Here is a 20,314-nt window from a genome sequence, read left to right on the forward strand (position 1 = left end):
TGAGGTTACTGGGGACCAGAGTAGTCTGCCCTGGTTGTGCAGATCCCAGGCATGGTTCCATTGCCTGTTGGTCATTTGGGAGAGAGTCAGCTGATCCTGAACCGTCATAGGAGAGACATTGACATCATCACTTCTATTATAACAGCCATTGCCACTGTGGCCACTGTAGCTGCAGTGTCTGGGATTGCCCTCTCCCAGCCTGTTGTTAAGGCAAGCACAGTACATAAATTTAAAGGAAAAGTTGCTGACAATTGGGAACTCTAAATTTAAATCAACAGACAGCACTTTTACAGGAATGGCTTGATCTCATATGGCCTCCTGTTCTCCTATTTTCACGCATGTTTGTGTGACTCCAACTAGAGTTCAAAACCTTATAGTGGCTTATGGCTCTCGGTGCCTCAGTAGTTGACCTTTTACTTCTTTGTCACATGCGTAGACAACATTCCCAGGCAGCAACTAAGCAAGTGTTGCTCTCCTTGGCAGGAGACACTCACTCTGCCAAAATCTGACTCAGCCTTTACAAGAAGTAGTTAGCATATGACGGACAACCCTTTGGGATCAGCAACCACCTAAGACAGGGTCTCTGAGACTAGCAGAGACTCCAAATGACGGGTAAGGGTATTGGTTTTCCCAGAGTGACCTAAGAGAGGACTACTTTAAAAACTAAAAAAAGGGGGACCTGTCGGACCCTCCTGGGCTCCCTCAGTGTTTGCCCCCTGCTGAGCCTTGCTGATGCATGTGAAATTTTTTTTTCTTTTCTCTCCTTTTTTTTTTTTTTTTTTTCGGAGCTGGGGACCGAACCCAGGGCCTTGTGCTTGCTAGGCAAGCGCTCTACTGCTGAGCTAAATCCCCAACCCCAAAAGCTTTTGTTTTTAGGAAAAGAACATCTTGGCCTTTGCTGTTTGGCTGATGGGCAGTAACACCGTCGAGTCAGTTCCTGTTTTTATCCTGAGAACATAAACTTGTCTTTCCATTGTGCCTCCAGGGTTTTTCCACGTGATGGACTTGGTGTATATATACCGTGGACCTCAGTAAAGCTTTGGCATTCTCGTAGCTTGAATCATACAGTCATTACTGAGCCACTATTCTGGCAGCTGTTTGAATACTCTTTCTATTGCATAGGGGGTAGTTATGATTAAATTCTGTCCCAAAGTTAATTTATCTGCATCCTTAACCAGTAACATCATAGCAGTGATGATACATAGCGAAGTGGCCATCCTGCTGCCACTGGGTCTAATTTCGTTGACAAATAAGCCCCTAGTCACTTCCATGGCCCTAGAGTTTGGGTCAGGACCCCTTTGTCTACTCCCTTATGTTCATCAACATGCAGATGGAATGGATTAATAATGTCTGGGAGCTCCAAAGCAAGGGGCCAACAGTGCGTTCTGTTTTATTTTCTGAAAGGCCCTGTGGTGTTCCTGAGTCCAAACAAAGTCCTTGGCTTCCTTGGTGGCTTCATACAAAGGTTTAGCTACTTCAGCAAACCCCAAAATCCATAATCTTCAAAAGCCCACAGACCCCAAGAAACTCTCTCAGCTATCGTGGGCTCTGGGGTGGGGGAGGGAAGGGATGTTGATGACAGTCCCTTTTCCTGTCATGGAAAGCCATTGCTGGCCTTCTTCCAGAATACAATTGAGATAGGTGACTTCAGTCTCCCAGAGCTGAGCTGCTTTTTTTTTTTTTTAAACAAAAGGGTAAACATTTATTTGCAGTTAGTCTTCTGTCAAGTGGTATTAAGGCCCTTCAGGCAGAGTTCAGGAGCTCCTGTATGGCTCCCTCCTGCTCTGAACTGATCTGTGCTATGCATTCAGTCCACAATCCTCCAGAGGTCTGTACTTGGTGAGCTATATTGGCCAGGCGTTTGGCACAGGGGTCTTCATGTTTAATGGCCTCATGCACTTCTCCTTCTGCAATTATACTGAATATTTTTGGTAGATTGGTATTGCTTGGGCCAAGCACAATTGGGTGATTACTTTCAATCAGGTTTCACAGGTAACTGAAGGTCTGGACAGCTTTTTTATCTTCATGGAGGGGGAGTCGAGACAGCCAGTGTGGTAAGACCTCCTCCACATTCACGCAGTCGGGCTTGAACTTCATGATCTTTCCCACTGCTGAGATGCAGTTCTCTGTGGCATTGATATTTTCTTTGGTGTCAGAATCTGCAGACTGAATGACACTTGCAAGCAGTGGGAGTGCTTCTGTACAGAAGGGGCAGTAGTTATGTCCACCATACTGCACCATGGCGCCAGGGCCATACGACAGCTTGCCTGACTTCCGGGCTGTTGTCACATACCTACTGGAGCATTGGCCTTAAGAAATATTCTGTATACTTAAATGAAGCTGGACTACAGTGTTCTATGATATCATCGAAGATGTACAATGCCCATTGTCTGTCTGGCCATGGTCTATGTGGACAAATCAGGTTGACAATTAATGGGAACAGATGTTAAAACCACAACAACACCTTCTCTTTGTAGCTAATCAAGTGTAAAATATCTGACACTTTAGTCAGTATATAAACATCATTATCATCCTCATCTTGTGACTCTTCAACCTGTTCATTCATAATCTTCATCTTGTCTTTTAACTTGTCGCAACTCTGATTTTTGAAATGTTTGTCAAGCTTCTCCTTCACTATACCTTCCAGCTCCTCAGAGTGTTCATTGGTGAGGCACCTATGTCCCATTACTTCAATGCACTTTGCAAAGGAGTGCATTATTTCTGAGAGGATGACTGGGTCAGGCTCCATGCTGATGGCCTTGATGAGAGTGTCGTACATGAAGTGCCAAATCTGTGTAAGACGCTCAGGACCCCGGACTAGAGCTGAGCTTTTATAGCAGATACCTGATATCCCATGTCCCCCAGAGCCTGTAGACGATTTTGAGTTCCTCTCTGGCAATTTTCTTTAGTTTCTGCTACAACCATGAGCTCATCTACATACTGAAGAAGAGTTATGTCTGGGTTAGTAGCAGTATCACTCCAAGGACAGGAGACTGCAGCCTCTGCTTCCTCCAAGGGCAAGAAACAGCAGTCTTTCCCAAGGTTTCCCAAAGTTTCCCAGGGACAGTGGCTTAGAATAGAGTTTACAGGACAGGATGGGATCTGCTGCTGCCTTTTGTCTTTTCTGTGTCACCATCACAGAGCCTTTGGTCCTCCTATTTCTGCTAATTGCTATTGGCCTTTGAATGATTGATGCCTTAACCAGATACATAAATTCCCATTCTGGCAGCCATTAAGCTGATAGTTATTAGATCCCAATATGAACAGGTACTCACCACAGAGTCAAGGATTTGACTTGGAATACAACTTAAAGGGGATAAAGTTATGTTTTGAGTTTAAATTGTTATGCTTAAGAGATCTATGTAACAAAAACAGTTCTAAACTCTAAGCCCCACTTACCCAGGACAGACAACTTCCTGGATTGTTGGAGCTGTTGTTCATGTAAGACAACAAGTCACGGGTTGGGGATTTAGCTCAGTGGTAGACCTCTTGCCTAGCAAGTGCAAGGCCCTGGGTTCAGTCCCCAGCTCCGAAAATAAAAGAAAAGAAAAGACAACAAGTCACATGTTTTTGCTTCTGTAAACAAGCTTGGTTGCCTAGCTGCACAGGATGTACTTGATCATATATAGGTGGGAGGTATGTAGGCAGGAAGTATGTCAGGATGTATGCTTGCCTCTGATTGGATGAAAGTGGGAAGTACATGGCTTGTGGGGTTTGCCTTTGGTTTACCTGATGAACATAATTCATGATTCATGGCCATTCTCTGGGAACCCTGGATAGGGACCTGGCCAAGGTCCATCATTCTGGCTTCAAATTTGACTCAACACTTGTGGTAGTGGCCTTATTCTGTGGAATTACCAGTAGAAAGTTCTGTCGGGCAATGCTGAGCAGAGGAATTCCCAGAGTTAGGGAACCTGAGCTGCGTTGCTGTCCTCGGGAAGATCTGCCAACTCTCACTACAGAGTGGACGTGTTGCCCTCAGGTTGTCCCTGGCATTTCTCTTCCTCTAAAACAGGACGCCTACACTCAAATAACATACCAGGCTGAGCCTGGCTGTCACTGAGGACACAGTAAAATGGTGCAGGCCTAGGAAATAGGAAAGCATATGGTGAGCAATCCCAAGGAAGGGCTTGGCCCCAGTCTCCCCTTCCCACTAGTCCCTGCTACCTGTGTTCTCTCTCTCTCTCTCTCTCTCTCTCTCTCTCTCTCTCTCTCTCTCTTTCTCTCTTTCTCACACACACACACATACTCATTGGATTAGTTGGACCATAGTTTGTCATTCTAATAAATTCCCACATATGTGTGTACATATATATAATAAACCACCATACATATTATATTCATATAATAATAGACAATATAATTATATAATAAATCCCCGTATAAATTATTTATTTACATTTTATTAATTAACTTATTTATTAGAATGATTTACAGACTATGGTCCAACTAAGACTATGACTGCCTATGAACAGAAGGCCCAAAAATCCAGACATTTCTCAGTCCACAAAGCTAGTTGTCTGGGCTGGTCTTCCCTAGAGGCTAGAATTCTGAAGAAAGTAAGCTCTAATACCAGTAAAGAAATGGGCTTGCTAGCAAGGGAAGGGCAAGCAGGCAAAGAGCAAAATCTTCCCTTTTTCATACCCTTATATAGACTTCCAGCAGAAAGTTTATGTGTGTGTGCGTGTGTGTGTGTGTCACAGGTGTGCCCTCTATTTCTGAATTGTAGTTCATTCCAGATGTATTCAAGTTGACAATTAAGAACACCCTTCATAGATACCACTCACCTGAAGTATCTATACTGTGGGTGCCTGTATATACATATACTATGCATATACAGTATATGAAAATCCAAGAGTAAAATGTCAGGCTTAGAAGGGAGGATAAAGTAGCAATTTTCACCCTTGTAGGAAGAGGAAGAGCCCATAGAGACCATGAATTCATTTCTCTGGTTTTATGCTCAGGGGCTGTGCCAGTAGCTGCAAAAGCAGGTTGCTTAAGAAAATCAGCTGAGTAAGATTGCCAGGTATTATAAGTAAAGTTTGATTTTCAGTTGAACAATTAATATTATTTCGTGTGTGATTTTTCCATGCACTAACAGAAATCTATACTAATGTCTCTCACATACAAATGTGGCTTTGAGAGTTGGAAGCATGACTCAATAAACTGCTTACCTTGCAGTAGTAGAAACAGGTGGGTCCCCTGGGGCTTTCTGACCAGCTCACCCAGCTCAATCCCTGGACTCCAGGTTCAGTGAAAGACCCTGTCACAAAAGATAAGAAATAACCATGGTAACTCCAGTTCTAGGAGATCCAGTGCCCTCTTCCGACTTCCTCAGGCACTAGGCACACATGTAGCATGCATGCATACATGTGGGCAAAACTTTCATACAAATAAAGTACAGTAAATAAACCTTAATATCAGGTTAAAAAAATAAGGTGAAGAATAATCAAGGCAGACATCTGACATGCACATCTGGTCTAAGTCCCTCCCCTCTGACATGCACATCTGGTCTAAGTCCCTCCCATCTCACATGCACATCTGGTCTAAATCCTCCCCTCTGACATGCACATCTGGTCTAAACCCTCCCCTCACAGCACCCCCCCATACACACACACATCCTCCCACTAATTCTAATGCTTATGAGCTCACTCAGGCGTATGAGCTCTGGTCATTTTTAATTTGCTTGTGTCTGGAATGTGTTTTATTTCTCAGGCAAACTTCCTCCCTTTTTTTTGGTTCTTTTTTTTTTTTTTTTTTTTTTTTCGGAGCTGGGGACCGAACCCAGGGCCTTGCGCTTCCTAGGCAAGCGCTCTACCACTGAGCTAAATCCCCAACCCCAAACTTCCTCCCTTTTAAAAAGTTGTCTGTTTCTGGGGAATTACAGGCTCCTGGGGAGGAATCTGAGGCAACCTTTGGCTGTCACCTTCATACTCTGTTTGATCACCACTGTAACTGTAATAACAGCAGAGTTACTTCATTTTGTTAATGAGGAAGCTGATGCTGTTACTACATGAGTCAGCCTAGGACCCCAGAGAGGGTCTTCTGGCTCCAATCTCAACTCCTGTATAAGTAGTCATGGTATGAGAATTAGAAAAAGACAGAGACAGACACGACAGAGACAGAGACAGAGACAGAGACAGAGACAGAACGAATTAACGTTTTCACTGGGTCACATCTCTGACCCACCAGCCAACTATAAGGTTAAAGGGAAAGAATTGAGGGAAGCTGAAAAACCCAAGGTCTCAGACATGTAGGGGTCTGAGACACAGTTCATACTGAACAATAAAGTCAAAGGAACGCATAGATCGGCCTTTGGACTAGAAGCAGCAGTGCAGGCCGAGCCTGCCTGCAAGAATATTTTATGTTCAGAACTGTTCTTAAACAGTCATGAGATATTCAACCTCTCATTTACCTCAGTCACCTAGTTTGAAGCCTAGAATTTCCTCACAGCCAGGTAATGAGTAGCCCTGGGCCTGTTCTGCCCCAGGAGCCCTACAGTGAACAAGGTCAAAAAGAGGTTACCTATGCAAAGGGAGAGGGCGCAGGGAAAAGCCATGGACTTGGGCTCTCAGGCTCTCAGGCTCTCAGGCTCTCAGGCTCTCAGGCTTCAGAGGAGAGATGACAGGCCTGCCTCAGTTGCACTCCTGCGGGTGGCGGAAGGAGCTGAGGTGTTTATCTCCATAAGCTCTCTGCGTCTGAGCAGAGATTCAACAGATGATACCATGCACGACACCACAGGAGGCATGGGATGAACATGGATATGAGACGAGGCTGTAGCTTAGCAGGCTCTCCTGCACCTCAGCAACCTATATTGCCCTTCAGCAGAGTGAATCAGTCATTACGAACACGGTCATCTGACTCCATTAGAGCTTGCAAGAAGAATTATGTTGGACTTTGTACCGGCTGGTTTTGTGTCAACTTAACGCAAGCCAGAGTCATCAGAGAGGAGGGAGCCTCAGTTGTAGAAATGCCTCCATGAGATCCAACTGTGAGGCATTTTATTTTATTTTTTCAATTAGTGGTCAATGGGGAAGGGCCCAGCCTATGGAGGGTGGAGTCATCCCTGCACTGCTGGTCCAGGTTTCTATAAGAGAGCAGGCTGAGCAAGCCAAGGGAAGCAAGCCAGTAAGCAGCATCCCTCCATGGCCTCTGCATCAGCTTCTGCCTCCAGGTTTCTGTCCTGTTGGAGTTCCTGTCCTGACTTCCTTCAGTGAAGAACAGCAATTCAGAAATGTAACCCAAATGAGCCCTTTTCTCCCTTTTTTGGTCATGGTGTTTCATCACACCAATAGAAACCCTGACTAAGACAGACTTTATTAGCCTCCAAAACACTTGAACAGTTACCCCCAAATAACACAATACTACTTATTGTGTTGTGTGGCAAAATACACCTAGTACTCAGCTTTCTTCGTTTCCTCGTTTGTGCCAATACAAGTGAAGTTTATTTATTTATTTTCATTTTGTATGTGTGCGTGCCCGCACACGTTACAGTACATGAAGGCATGTGGGTAGAGGTCAGAGGACTGTTACGCTTGGGTGTGTCAGATGGCTCAGGAGGACACTGAGATGGATTGCTGAAAACTAAGGGGCTGATTAGAAGTTATTAATGCCATCCTAGTAAGAGCACCAGTGGAAGGGGAAGCCCTGGGTCCTGCTAAGACTGAACCCCCACTGAACTAGACTGTTGGGGGGAGGGCGGCAGTGGGGGGAGGGTTGGGAGGGGAACACCCATAGGGAAGGGGAGGGGGGAGGGGGATGTTTGCCCGGAAACCGGGAAAGGGAATAACACTCGAAATGTATATAAGAAATACTCAAGTTAATAAAAAAAAAAGAAGTTATTAATGCTGCGGACAGTCAGAGATACAGGCAGACAGACAGACAGACAGAGAGCATCAGCATGACGGGGGCTTCCGGGAGAGCTCGGGCCCCAGCAGAGACAGACAGAATGGTAGGGTCTCTAGTTCTTTTTTTTTTTTTCGGAGCTGGGGACCGAACCCAGGGCCTTGCGCTTGCTAGGCAAGCACTCTACCACTGAGCTAAATCCCCAACCCCATGGTAGGGTCTCTAAAGGGAATCAGGGCCCACGTGGCACAAGTGGACATCTCTTCTAGCTCTCTGAGGATAGAAAGATTTCACGGGAGGAGTTTGTAGCTAAGCTCTCTGCTTCCTAGACAGAGGATAAGGAAGTCAGTAGGGAGCAAGTTGTGGTACCCCTTTGATAGAAAGTTGATTCCCAGGTGAGACGTCATGGTACCAGCAAGTCTGTTAACTGGACAATCTTCCCAGGAGGGTGCTTGTCAGCATCTGTGAGAAGAGGTGGGGCAGAGGCTAGAACCTAGCAGTTCACTCTTACGGAGGTAACTTCAGAGACTCCGTTCTCACCTTCGGCTGACCCAGACCCCCACCCCCTCACTGCTGTACTGCAGGCTAACTGGCCCTCAGACCTCTGGACAGCTCTCTTTTCTTTGCCTCCTATCTTGTAGGGAGCGATGAGATTACAGATGGGCTCTATTTCCCGGACCTAACTGAAAACATTTTCAATACAGTAATAGTTTGAAGTCTAGAAAGTTGAAATCGTTTCCCATCTTAGACCAGGAAAAACAATATATGCTTTGGGGGTGGTTCCGGGCCTTGAGTGTGCTAGGCAAGGTCCTAAAACTCTAGCCCAAGGAAAACTTCTGAATGAGGCTGAAACATCTATTGTTGTCTTTACTCAGACAACAATCATTGGTAGAAATGATAAAGGAGAAATCGGGGTCCCTTCTTGGGGGTTCTTAGTTTCGCTGACAAAAAAAATTAAGAATTGACTCAAACAGACGCTCAAGGACAATTGTACTCGAGTTCAAAAGTTAAACGCGCACAGCAGGTAAGCTGTGAGTCCAAGGAACCAAGAGGAAAAAGCCACGCGGTCAGACACATGGTGAACTAACCACCACACAACAGGAAGGAAGCTTGAGAGAGTCACAGATGTAGCGGAATTTCCCCCTAATTAATTGATTGGATAATAAAGACGACAAGAAGCCAATTGCTGGGCAAGGAGGGATAGGCCTTCTGGGTCTGAGAGAGGAAGAGGGAAGGCAGGAAGGGACGGTGATGCCGGAGTGAAAGCAGGCAAAATGTAGACCAGGGACCCTTAGATCTGGTGGCCAATTCCACCACCGGAAGATTTCTAACATAGAATAGTGGATGGTTTAGGACGATAGAGTCCACTCCCAGAGGTTGATTCTAAACTAAGATTGACTGGTGTTTTACATTCGCAGAGACTCAGGTGGGCTCCGGGGAGAGGTAACCGCAGTGGGGCGCGCGCTGGCGAGAGTGTGCCCCCAGCTAACTGCGAAAATCGGGAGTGTGGAGAGGTTTGGAGCAATCTTGACCTCGGAGCCCTGGAGAGGCAGAGCCAGTGTTTGTGGAGAGGCATTGGTTCGGAGAAACACGTAGTCTTGGTCTCCGATTTTTCCCAGCCCAATACCACCAATGCCTAATCTGCGATAGTGTGGATTGTTTTTTAATAATTACACGTTACACAGGAAACCCAAAGTATCAAGAAAAAGGCAGAGAAAGGGAAAATCGTGCCTTTGACTCAAGCTCAAGCCTCAGAAAGATGGGACGACTCAGTCAAACCTCAAACTTCATGGTAGCTCCTGCGGACTACTGGGGGAGGGTGTGATTGCCGAGAGGGAAAGTATAGCATCTCATGAAAAGAAAATTTATTCTGCCTATCTCTTTGGCATGCCTTAAGGTGAGCCTGCTTTCCCAGACCAGAGACTATTCTCCTGACCACAAGAAGTTTTTCCTTAATAGTCATCTGTAGTGAGAAATTTGGTTTATTTTAAAACCCAGTTATGTTCTGTGAATATAATTTCATTTTAATCCCAGGGTTAAAATGGAGAGCAGGGATATGCGGCAGCTTCAGACTGTCTGCGGCAGCTGACTGATTCGTCTCGTGCTCTTGCAGGGCTGTGATTCTGCCAGCTCCAGGGAGTTTAGGTTTGGAATCCTGGGAGAGGGTCCTGAGAGGATTTAAAGCTGCTGTTCCTGGTCCCTGCGGTTGTGTTTGCGGGTCTGCTGCTTTGCTGCCTTTTCTGGTTATTGGTTGCAGATATCCTGGCCAGGAAGATTGGACTCGCCCTAGAAACTCAACACCTCTAGTCAGAAGGAAGTAGTCTAAAGAGATTTAATGCCCTCTTTTCCCTCTCACTATCCTCTCCAACCTAGTGTTGGGGAGTTGGAAAGGATTGGGATAGAGAAAGGTAGTAGATATAAGAACCCAATAAAGTAGCCAAAAAAGCATGGTTACTGTCTTTATTGTTACTTTAACAGAAGTAGGGGCCGTGAGCTCACACACTTGCCTAAAAATAGTCATCTTACATGGGAAGTAAAGGGCTGGTGACCAGATGACCTCATGCATTATTTCCAGACCAGTATTACAGTACTGGGTGAGTACTTCCCAAAATAAAACCTTTAAAGAGGTATCTGTTCTAACCCCTAAATCTGTAAAAAACCTATTATTGAATAAACATTATCTCTTTAGTGGTAAAAAGTCTCTTCAATTTATTTTCTCTCATTTTAGCAAGAAAGGTTGGTCAGAGGGTCTCAGGTTTGGCAGAAGTTGCTAAGTAACAGGTTGTGTGTATAAAGTCAGTGAGTGAGAGGTCGGCATTCAGAACTGCAGGGGAATAGCCTGCCTTGTGAAGCAGGGCACTGGGAACCAAGGAGAAGACACATTGGAGCTGTAGCTCCTGGCTGCATGTTTGCCTGGTGTTGCCTGGTGTGCTCAAGGTCTGGCTCTCTCTCTCTCTCTCTCTCTCTCTCTCTCTCTCTCTCTCTCACACACACACACACACACACACACACACACACACACACACACACACACACACTGAGGCAGTAAGGAAAGTAGAGGAGGGCTTTATAGAAACCCAATATTTGCCAGAGGAAAGCAATGGTTTTATGCTGGCACAGCCCAGGCCTGCTATCTCTCTGAAGCTTTGGGATGTATCTCTGTTTTCGTGAGAATTGCACCCCTGGGTAATCCCACATGCTCCTGTGGCTGTCCTCGTGTGTGAGCCAAGGACAAGATACATGGTTAGGTTTTTTTTTTTTAATTAACTTGAGTATTTCTTATATACATTTCGAGTGTTATTCCCTTTCCCGGTATCCGGGCAAACATCCCCCTCCCCCCTCCCCTTCCTTATGGCTGTTCCCCTCCCAACCCTCCCCCCATTGCCGCCCTCCCCCCACCAGTCTAGTTCACTGGGGGTTCAGTCTTACATGGTTAGTTTTCTGCTTTCTGAATACCCTCTGTTGATGGAAGTGAGAGTCTGGGTACAGTCAGGTGGACTACCTACCTTGACACTTCAAATTAGAGATGAATTCTTTATCATTTGAAACAAGAATGGCAGACAGAGTTTTATGTCTGTGAGGATCCAGGGCTGGGATGTAATCTGACACAGGTCAGGGAGTGTTGAGAGCCAGAATATAGCCCAGGTATTATTCACTTTTACTGGTTTGAAAGGAATAGGTCAGGGGCCTCAAGATGGCCCAGCAGATAAAGGCTCCTGCCACCAATCAAGCCTGATGACCTGAGTTTCATCTCTAGGACCCACTTTCTCCAATAAATGGTTTCCAAACTTTCATGAATGTACCCTAGCATGTGCATGAACACACACACACACACACACACACACACACACACACACACACTGAATTAGTTAAGCAATAAACACATTGTAATTAGAATATAAATGATGCCACACCTAAAGCTTATAATACATTTAATACATAACAGTGGATTTGTGAAATCCCGGAGTATTCATTTAATAATGATAATGTCATCAAATATAGAACACCCTTCTTAAGATGAGGTGCTCTTCTCACAGGTTAAAGAAAATGAAACAGGACATAAAACCTGCATGCAGAGAGCTACTCTGCCAGGAGCAGTCTCCCTCCTAAGCTCACAAGTAGGATCCCATGTTCTCTCCACTGACTGTCAAAGGAGAGACCTGCTGGGAGCACACAGGGTGTAGGAGCCACAGGGCAGCCTAGGACAGGACCCTTCCAGTCTCCATCTGTGCCCAGAACTGGGGCTGGTCCCACAGTTCTCAGGTCAAAACATGCCCTGAGAGAGCTGGTCTTCAGTCAGAGACAACAAGACCAGCTAACATCAGAGATAACCAGATGGTGAGAAGCAAGCACAAGAACCTAAACAACAGGAACCAAGTAAATGAGAGTTTTGCCGGATACAGTAGCCAAGACTACTTGGCACCATCAGAACCAAGTTCTCCCACCACAGCAAGATTTGGATTTAAAATCACATCTCATGATGATAATAAAGGTCTTTAAGATGGACATAAATGACTCCCTTAAAGAAATACAGGAGAACACAAGTAAACAGTAGAAGCCCTTAAAGAGGAAACACAAAAATCCCTTAAAGAATTACAGGAGAACACAACCAAACAGGTAAAGGAATTGAACAAAACCATCCAGGATCTAAAATAGAAATAGAAACAATAAAGAAATCACAAAGGGAAATAACCCTGGAGATAGAAAAGCTAGGAAAGAGATCAGGAGTCATAGACAAGAATCATCAGAGAGAGAGAAGAGAGAATCTCAGAGGCAGAAGATACCATAAAAAACATTGACACAACAGTCAAAGAAAATACATAATGCAAAAAGCTCCTAACCCAAAACATCCAGGAAATCCAGGACACAATGAAAAGACCAAACCATAGAATAATAGGTATAGAAGAGAATGAAGATTCCCAACATAAAGGTCCAGTAAATATCTTCAACAAAATTATGGAAGAAAACTTTCCTAAACTAAAGAAAGAGATGCCAATGAATATAGCAGAAGCCTAAAGAATTTCAAATAGACTGAACCAGTAAAGAAACTCCTTTCATCACATAATAGTCAAAACACTAAATGCACAAAACAAAGAAAGAATATTAAAAGCAGTAAGGGGAAAAGGTCAAGTAACATATAAAGGCAGACCTATAAGAATTACACCAGACTTCTCACCAGAGACTATGAAAACTAGAACATCCTGGAAAAATGTCATACAGACATTAAAAGAACACAAATTCTAGCCCAGGCTACTATATCCAGCAAAACTCTCAATTACCATAGATGGAGAAACCAAGATATTCCATGACAAAACCAAATTTACACAATATCTTTCCACAAATCCAGCCCTACAAAAGATAATAGATGGAAAACTCCAACACAAGGAGGGAAACTACACCTAGAAAAAGCAAGAAAGTAATCGTCTCTCAACAAAATCAAAAGAAGATAGCCACACAAACATAATTCCACCTCTAACAACAAAAATAACAGGAAGCAACAATCACTATTCCTTAATATCTCTTAACATCAATAGACTCAATTCCCCAATAAAAAGACATAGACTAACAGACTGCATACGTAAACAGGACCCAATATTTTGATGCACACAGGAAATACAACTCAGTGACAAAGATAGACACTACCTAAGAATAAAAGGCTGGGAAAATTTTTCCAAGCAAATGGTCTGAAGAAACAAGCTGGAGTAGCCATTCTAATATCAAAGAGACTTTCAACCAACAAAAGTTATCAAAAAAGATAAAGAAGGACAATTCATATTCATCAAAGGAAAAAATCTACCAAGATGAACTCTCAATTCTGAACATGTTCTAAATGCAAGGACACCCACATTCATAGAAGAAACTTTACTAAAGCTCAAGGCATACATTGCACCACACACAATAATAGTGGGAGACTTCAACAGACCACTCTCATCAATGAACAGATCATGGGAACAGAAACTAAACAGAGACACAGTGAAACTAACAGAAGTTATGAACCAAATGGATTTAACAGACATCTATTGAACATTTCATCCTAAAACAAAAGAATATACTTTGTTCTCAGAACCTCATGGTACCGTCTCAAAAACTGACCATGTAATCGGTCATAAAACAGGGCTCAACAGATACAGAAAGATTGAAATAATCCCATGCATCCTATCAGACCACCATGGACTAAGGTTGGTCTTCAATAACAACAAAAACAAGAGAAAGCCCACATATACATGGAAGCTGAACAACACTTTACTCAATGACATCTTGGTCCAGGAAAAAATAAAGAAAGAAATTTAAAACTTTTTAGAATTTAATGAAAATGAGGGCACAACATACCCAAACTTATGGGACACAATGAAATGAAATAAGTACTAAGAGGAAAACTCATAGCTCTGAGTGCCTCCCAAAAGAAATTGGAAAGAGCATACACTAGCAGCTTGACAGCACACTTGAAAGCTCTAGGACAAAAAGAAGCAAATTTACCCAAGAAGAGTAGAAATCAGGAAATAATCAAACTCAGGGCTGAAATCAACCAAGTAGAAACAGAAAAAGCTATACAAAGAATCAACAATCCAGGAGCTGGTTCTTTGAGAAAATCAACAAGATAGATAAACCCTTAGCCAGATTAACCAGAGGGCAGAGAGACAGTATCTAAATTAACCAAATCAGGAATGAAAAGGGAGACATAACAGAAAATGAGGAAATTCAAAAAAAAATCAGATCCTACTACAAAAGCCTATATTCAGCAAAACTGAAAAAATCTGGATGAAATGGACAATTTTCTAGACAGATACTAAGTAACAAAGTTAAATCAGGATCAGATAAACATCTAAACAGTCCCATAATCCCTAAAGAAATAGAAGAAGTTATTAAAATCTCCCAACCAAAATAAAAAGCCCAGGACCAGATGGGTTTAGTGCAGAATTCTATCAGACTTTCAAAGAAGTCCTCATACCAATACTCTTAAAACTATTCCACAAAATAGAAACAGAAGGAATACCCAATTCGTTCTTTGAAGCCACAATTATGCTTATAGCTAATCCACACAAAGACCCTACAAAGCAAAAGAACTTCAGACCAATATTTCTCATGAATATTGATGCAAAAATGCTCAATAAAATTCTTGAAAACGAGATCTAAGAACATATATTAAAACAACCATTCATCATCATCAAGTAGGCTTCATCCCAGTGACGCAAGGATGGTTCAATATACGAAAATCTATCAACATAATCCAATATATAAACAAACTCAAAGGAAAAAAGAACACATGATCATCTCATTAGATGCTGAGAAAGCATTTGACAAAATTCAACACCCCTTCATGATAAAAGTCTTGGAAAGATCAGGAATTCAAGGCCCATACCTAAACATAGTAAAAGCCATATACAACAAACCAGTAGCCAACATCAAACTAAATGGAGAGAAACTTGAAGCAATCCCACTAAAATCAGTGACTAGACAAGGCTGCCCACTCTCTCCCTACTTATTCAATATAGTTCTCGAAGTCCTAGCCAGAGCAATCAGACAACAAAAGGAGATCAAAGGGATACAAATTGGAAAGAAAGAAGTCAAATATCACTATTTGCAGATGATATGATACTATAAACTTAAGTGACCCCAATAATTCCACCAAAGAATTCCTACAGCTGATAAACAACTTCAGCAAAGTCGTTGGTTATAAAATTAACTCCAACAAATCAGTAGCCTTCCTCTATTCAAAGGATCAACAGGCTGAGAAAGAAATTAGAAAAGTGACACCCTTCACAATAGCCACAAATAATATAAAATACCTTGGGGTGACTCTAACCAAGCAAGTGAAAGATCTGTATGACAAGAATTTCAAGTCTATGAAGAAAAAAAATCGAAGATCTCAGAAGATGGAAAGATCTCCCATGCTCATGTATTGGCAGGATTAATATAGTAAAAATGACCATCTTGCCAAAAGCAAACTACAGATTCAATGCAATCCCCATCAAAATTCCAACTCAATTTTTCATAGAATTAGAAAGAGTAATTTGCAAATTTATTTGGAATAACAAAAAACCCAGGATAGCAAAAACTATTTTCAACAATAAAAGAAATTCTGGGGGAATCACCATCCCTGATCTCAAGCTGTATTACAGAGCAATAGTGAGAAAACAAACAAACAAGCAAAAAACAAAAACAAAAACAAAAACAAAAACTGCATGGTATTGGCACAGAGGCAGACAGGTAGATCAATGGAACAGAATTGAAGACCCAGAAATGAACCCACACACTTGTGATCACTTGATCTTTGACAAAGGAGCTAAAACCATCCAGTGGAAAAAAGATAGCATTTTCAGCAAATGGTGCTGGTTCAACTGGAGGTCAGAATGTAGAAGAATGCAGATCGATCCATGCTTATCTCCTTGCACAAAGCTCAAATCCAAGTGGATCAAGGACCTTCACATAAAACCAGATATGCTCAAACTAATAGAAGAGAAAATGTGGAAGAGCCTTGAACACATGGGCACTGGGGAAATTTTCCTGAACAGAACACCAGTGGCTTATGCTCTAAGTTCAAGAATAGACAAATGGGCTGTCATAAAACTTCAAAGCTTCTGTAAGGCAAAGAACACTGTCAATAGGACAAAATGGCAACCAACAGAGTGGGAAAAGGTCTTTACCAATCCCACATCTGATAGAAAGTTAATATCTAATATATATAAAGAACTCAAGAAATTAGACTCCAGAGAATCAAATAATGCTACTAAAAAATGGGGTACAGAGCTAAACAAAGAATTCACAGCTGAGGAATATCAAATGGCTGAGAAGCACCTAAAGAAATGCTCAACATCTTTAGTCATCAGGGAAATGCAAATCAAAACAACCCTGAGATTTCACCTCACACCAGTGAGAATGGCTAAGATCAAAAACTCAGGTAACAACAGATGCTGGCAAGGATGTGGAGAAAGAGGAACACTCCTCCATTGTTGGTGGGATTGCAAGTTGGTACAACTACTCTGGAAATCAGTCTTGTGGTTCCTCAGAAAATTGGACATAGTACTACCTGAGGACCCAGCCATACCTCTCCTGGGCATATACCCTAAAGATACTCCAACATATAACAAGGACATATAGCCAAGATGTTCCTCAACAGAGGAATGGATGGATACAGAAAATGTGGTACATTTACACAATGGGGTAATACTCAGCTATTAAAAACAATGACTTCATGAAGTTCTTAGGCAAATGAATAGAACTAGAAAATATCATCCTAAGTGAGGTAACCCAGTCACAAAAGAACACGCATGGTATGTACTCACAGATATGTGGATATTAGCCCAAAACTTGGAATACCTAAGAAAAAATTCACAGATGATATTAAGCTCAAGAAGAAGGAAGACAAAAAATGTGGATGCTTAATTCCTTCTTATAAGGGAGAACAAAATATTCACGGGAGGCAAGATAGGGATAAAAAGTGGAGCAGGGACTAAGGAAAAGGTCATCAAGAGACTGCCTCACCTGGGAATCCATACCATATGCAGCCACCAAACCCAGCCATTGTTGCTGATGCCAAGAAGTGCTTGCTGATAGGAGCCAGATATGGGTGTCTCCTGAGAGGCTCTGCCAGAGCCCTACTGGTACAGATGAGGATGGTTGCAGCTAACCCTTGGACTGAACAAGGAGACCCCAATGGAGCAGTTAGAGAAAGGACTGAAGGAGCTGAAGTGGTTTGCAACCCCATAGGAAGAACAGAAACACCAACCAACCAGGCCTCACCAGAGCTCCCAGGGACTAAAACACAATCCAATGAGTACACATGGAGGGACCTATGACTCCAGCCACATATGTAGCAGAGGATGGCATTGTCTGGTATCAATAGGAGGAAAAGCCCTTGGTCCTATGAAGGCTCATTTCCCCCAATGTAGGGGAATGCCAGGGCACTGTGGTGGGAGTGGGTGGGTGGGTGGGTGGAAGCGAGAGCATCCTCATAGAAGCAGGGGGAGGGAGAAGGGGTATAAGCGAGGGGGGAAAGGGGATAACATTTGAAATGTAAATACACGAAATATCCAAGAAAAATAAAATTAAAAACAAAGAAAACGAAACAAATCGACACCATCAATATTAAATGATTTCTGAAAAGTTTTAGCTAAACAATAAGAATGGAGAAGAATTGTGTGCTATAGAAAATTAACCAGGCCATGACAAGTCGCCCTTACTTCTGGAGAACATGTTGACTGTACTGGCTTCAGCGAGATCGTTCCCCATAAGCTCCGATATTTGAACACTCGGTCCTGAGCTGTTGGTGCGGTGTGCGAAGGTTTAGGAAGAGTGCTTTTGCTGGAGAAGGTAACTCCCTGGCGGCAGGCTTTGAGTTATCTTCTTGCTGTTCGTGATCTCTCGTGCCTGTTTCCTGGAAAGGATGTGGGCTCTCAGCTTCCTCCTGCTACCATGCCTGCTGCGTGCAGTCAAGCTTCCCTGCCATGACAGACTCTGCTCCTCTGGAACCAATAACCCTTCCTTCTATATGTTGCCTTGGTCATGGTGTTTCATCACAGCAACAGAAAAGTACCTAGCACACTGTTACTCCATGTGATGGCTGTTCTAGGTTGTCAACTTGACTATATCTGGAATGAACTACAACCCAGAAATGGAGGGCACACCCTTGACAGGTTTTTTGTTGTTGCTGTTGTTTTGTTTTGTTTTGTTTTGTTTTTTGCTTAATTTGAAGCAGAAAGATCTGCTTTGAATCTGGATCTTTGAGGTAGACAGATACACCTTTAATCTCCATCTTTTGAACTGGGAAAACCACATCTCTAATCTGGTTTTTGTGACAGTAGGACATAATCAGGCCACACCTTCGGCTGGAGTGTAGGTTGATGTCATTATGCAGGTGAAGGCAGGCACAGGATAGAACGAGGCCTGTCATTGGACGAGAAGGAAGGATGGGGGAGAAAAGTTTTAGAGAGGAAAGGAGACTGGAGTGAAAAGAGAGGGAGAGCAGCCAAGAGAACATGGAGGCGGATGTTAAGATTTATGACTATTCTTTTTTTTTTCCTTTTTTTTTTCATCTTTATTAACTTGGGTATTTCTTATTTACCTTTTGATTGTTATTCCCTTTCCCGGTTTCCAGGCCAACATCCCCCTAACCCCTCCCCCCCTTCCTTATGGGTGTTCCCCTCCCCATCCTCCCCCCATTACCGCCCTCCCCCCAACAATCACGTTCACTGGGGGTTCAGTCTTGGCAGGACCCAGGGCTTCCCCTTCCACTGGTGCTCTTACTAGGATATTCATTGCTACCTATGAGGTCAGAGTCCAGGGTCAGTCCATGTATAGTCTTTGGGTAGTGGCTTAAGGGATGGATGTGTACAGGATTTTGTGTGTCTAGATGGGCAAACTGTATCTTATCTAGGTGGGTTGTTTATATCCTTATCAATTGATTGTGAGTTAATTGTGTGGATGTATTGTACATTGATGCTTAACACTTAAATCTGGTTGTTGGGTTACAGTCTGTTGAGTCATGATTTCACTGGATTGTTGGGAGTGTGAGCAGAGTCCATGACAGAAAGCCGTGCTAGGCTATAGAATGCTTGGGGCTAGCATGGCGTAGGACCATGCTAGCAAGGCCCGTGGAACACGATGTATGTGTATCAGGCATGCTAAAATCCTGCCAAGGGGACAGTGTGTGAAAGCGGCTGACAGAGAAACAGCTAGAATGAGTAGATCCGTGAGGAGTGGGAACTCACGGGAACCAGGTCGAGCCCTTTTTTTATATTATACCACAACACTGGAGGCCTATGTAAGACATAGAAGAAGGAAGCTGCTCTTTGCCTGCTTGCCCTCGCCTTACTAGCTCATCCATCACTCCACTGACATCGGAGCCTAGTTCTGTGGGAGTCCAGCATGTCCAGACGAACAGCTGAGTCATCCAGCCTTGTGGACTGAGCAACTTCTGGATCCTTGGGCTTCCCATTCACAGTTAGCCATTATTGATTAGCTGGACTGCAACCTGCAAGTCATTTCATTTCAATAGAAACTATATCATGTGTGTGTGTGTGTGTGTGTGTGTGTGTGTGTGTGTGTGTGTGTATAAATATAAATATATGTGGTGATTTGAATATGCTTGGCCCAGGGAATAGCACTATTAAGAGATGTGACCTTATTGAAGTAGGTGTGGCCTTATTGGAGGAAGTGTGTCATTGTGGGGGTGGCCAATGAGACCCTCCTCTTAACCATGTGGAAGCCAGTCTTCTCCTTGTGGCCTTAGTTGAGGATGCAAAACTCTCAGCTCCTCCTGCACCATGCCTGCCTGGATGCTTCTGACTTGATGGTAACAGACTGAACCACTAAACCTGTAAACCAGACCCAATTAAATGTTGTCCTTATAAGAGTTGCCCTGGTAATGGCATCTGTTCACAGCAGTAAAACCCTAAGTGTGTGTGTATATATATATATATATATGCATATATATGCATATATGTATATACGAATATATATCTATATGCAT

The 20,314-nt window shown here is 43.2% G+C and overlaps 1 pseudogene; it reads right to left on the reverse strand.

Moving 5' to 3' along the window:
- Positions 1 to 1,723: 1,723 nt before the first annotated feature.
- Ipo5-ps1 (importin 5, pseudogene 1) lies at positions 1,724 to 3,802 on the reverse strand (annotated as a pseudogene).
- Positions 3,803 to 20,314: the final 16,512 nt, after the last annotated feature.

Source organism: Rattus norvegicus, chromosome 18 (assembly GCF_021556685.1).
Source record: "Rattus norvegicus strain SHRSP/BbbUtx chromosome 18, alternate assembly SHRSP_T2T, whole genome shotgun sequence".
NCBI classification, from domain to species: Eukaryota; Metazoa; Chordata; class Mammalia; order Rodentia; family Muridae; genus Rattus; species Rattus norvegicus.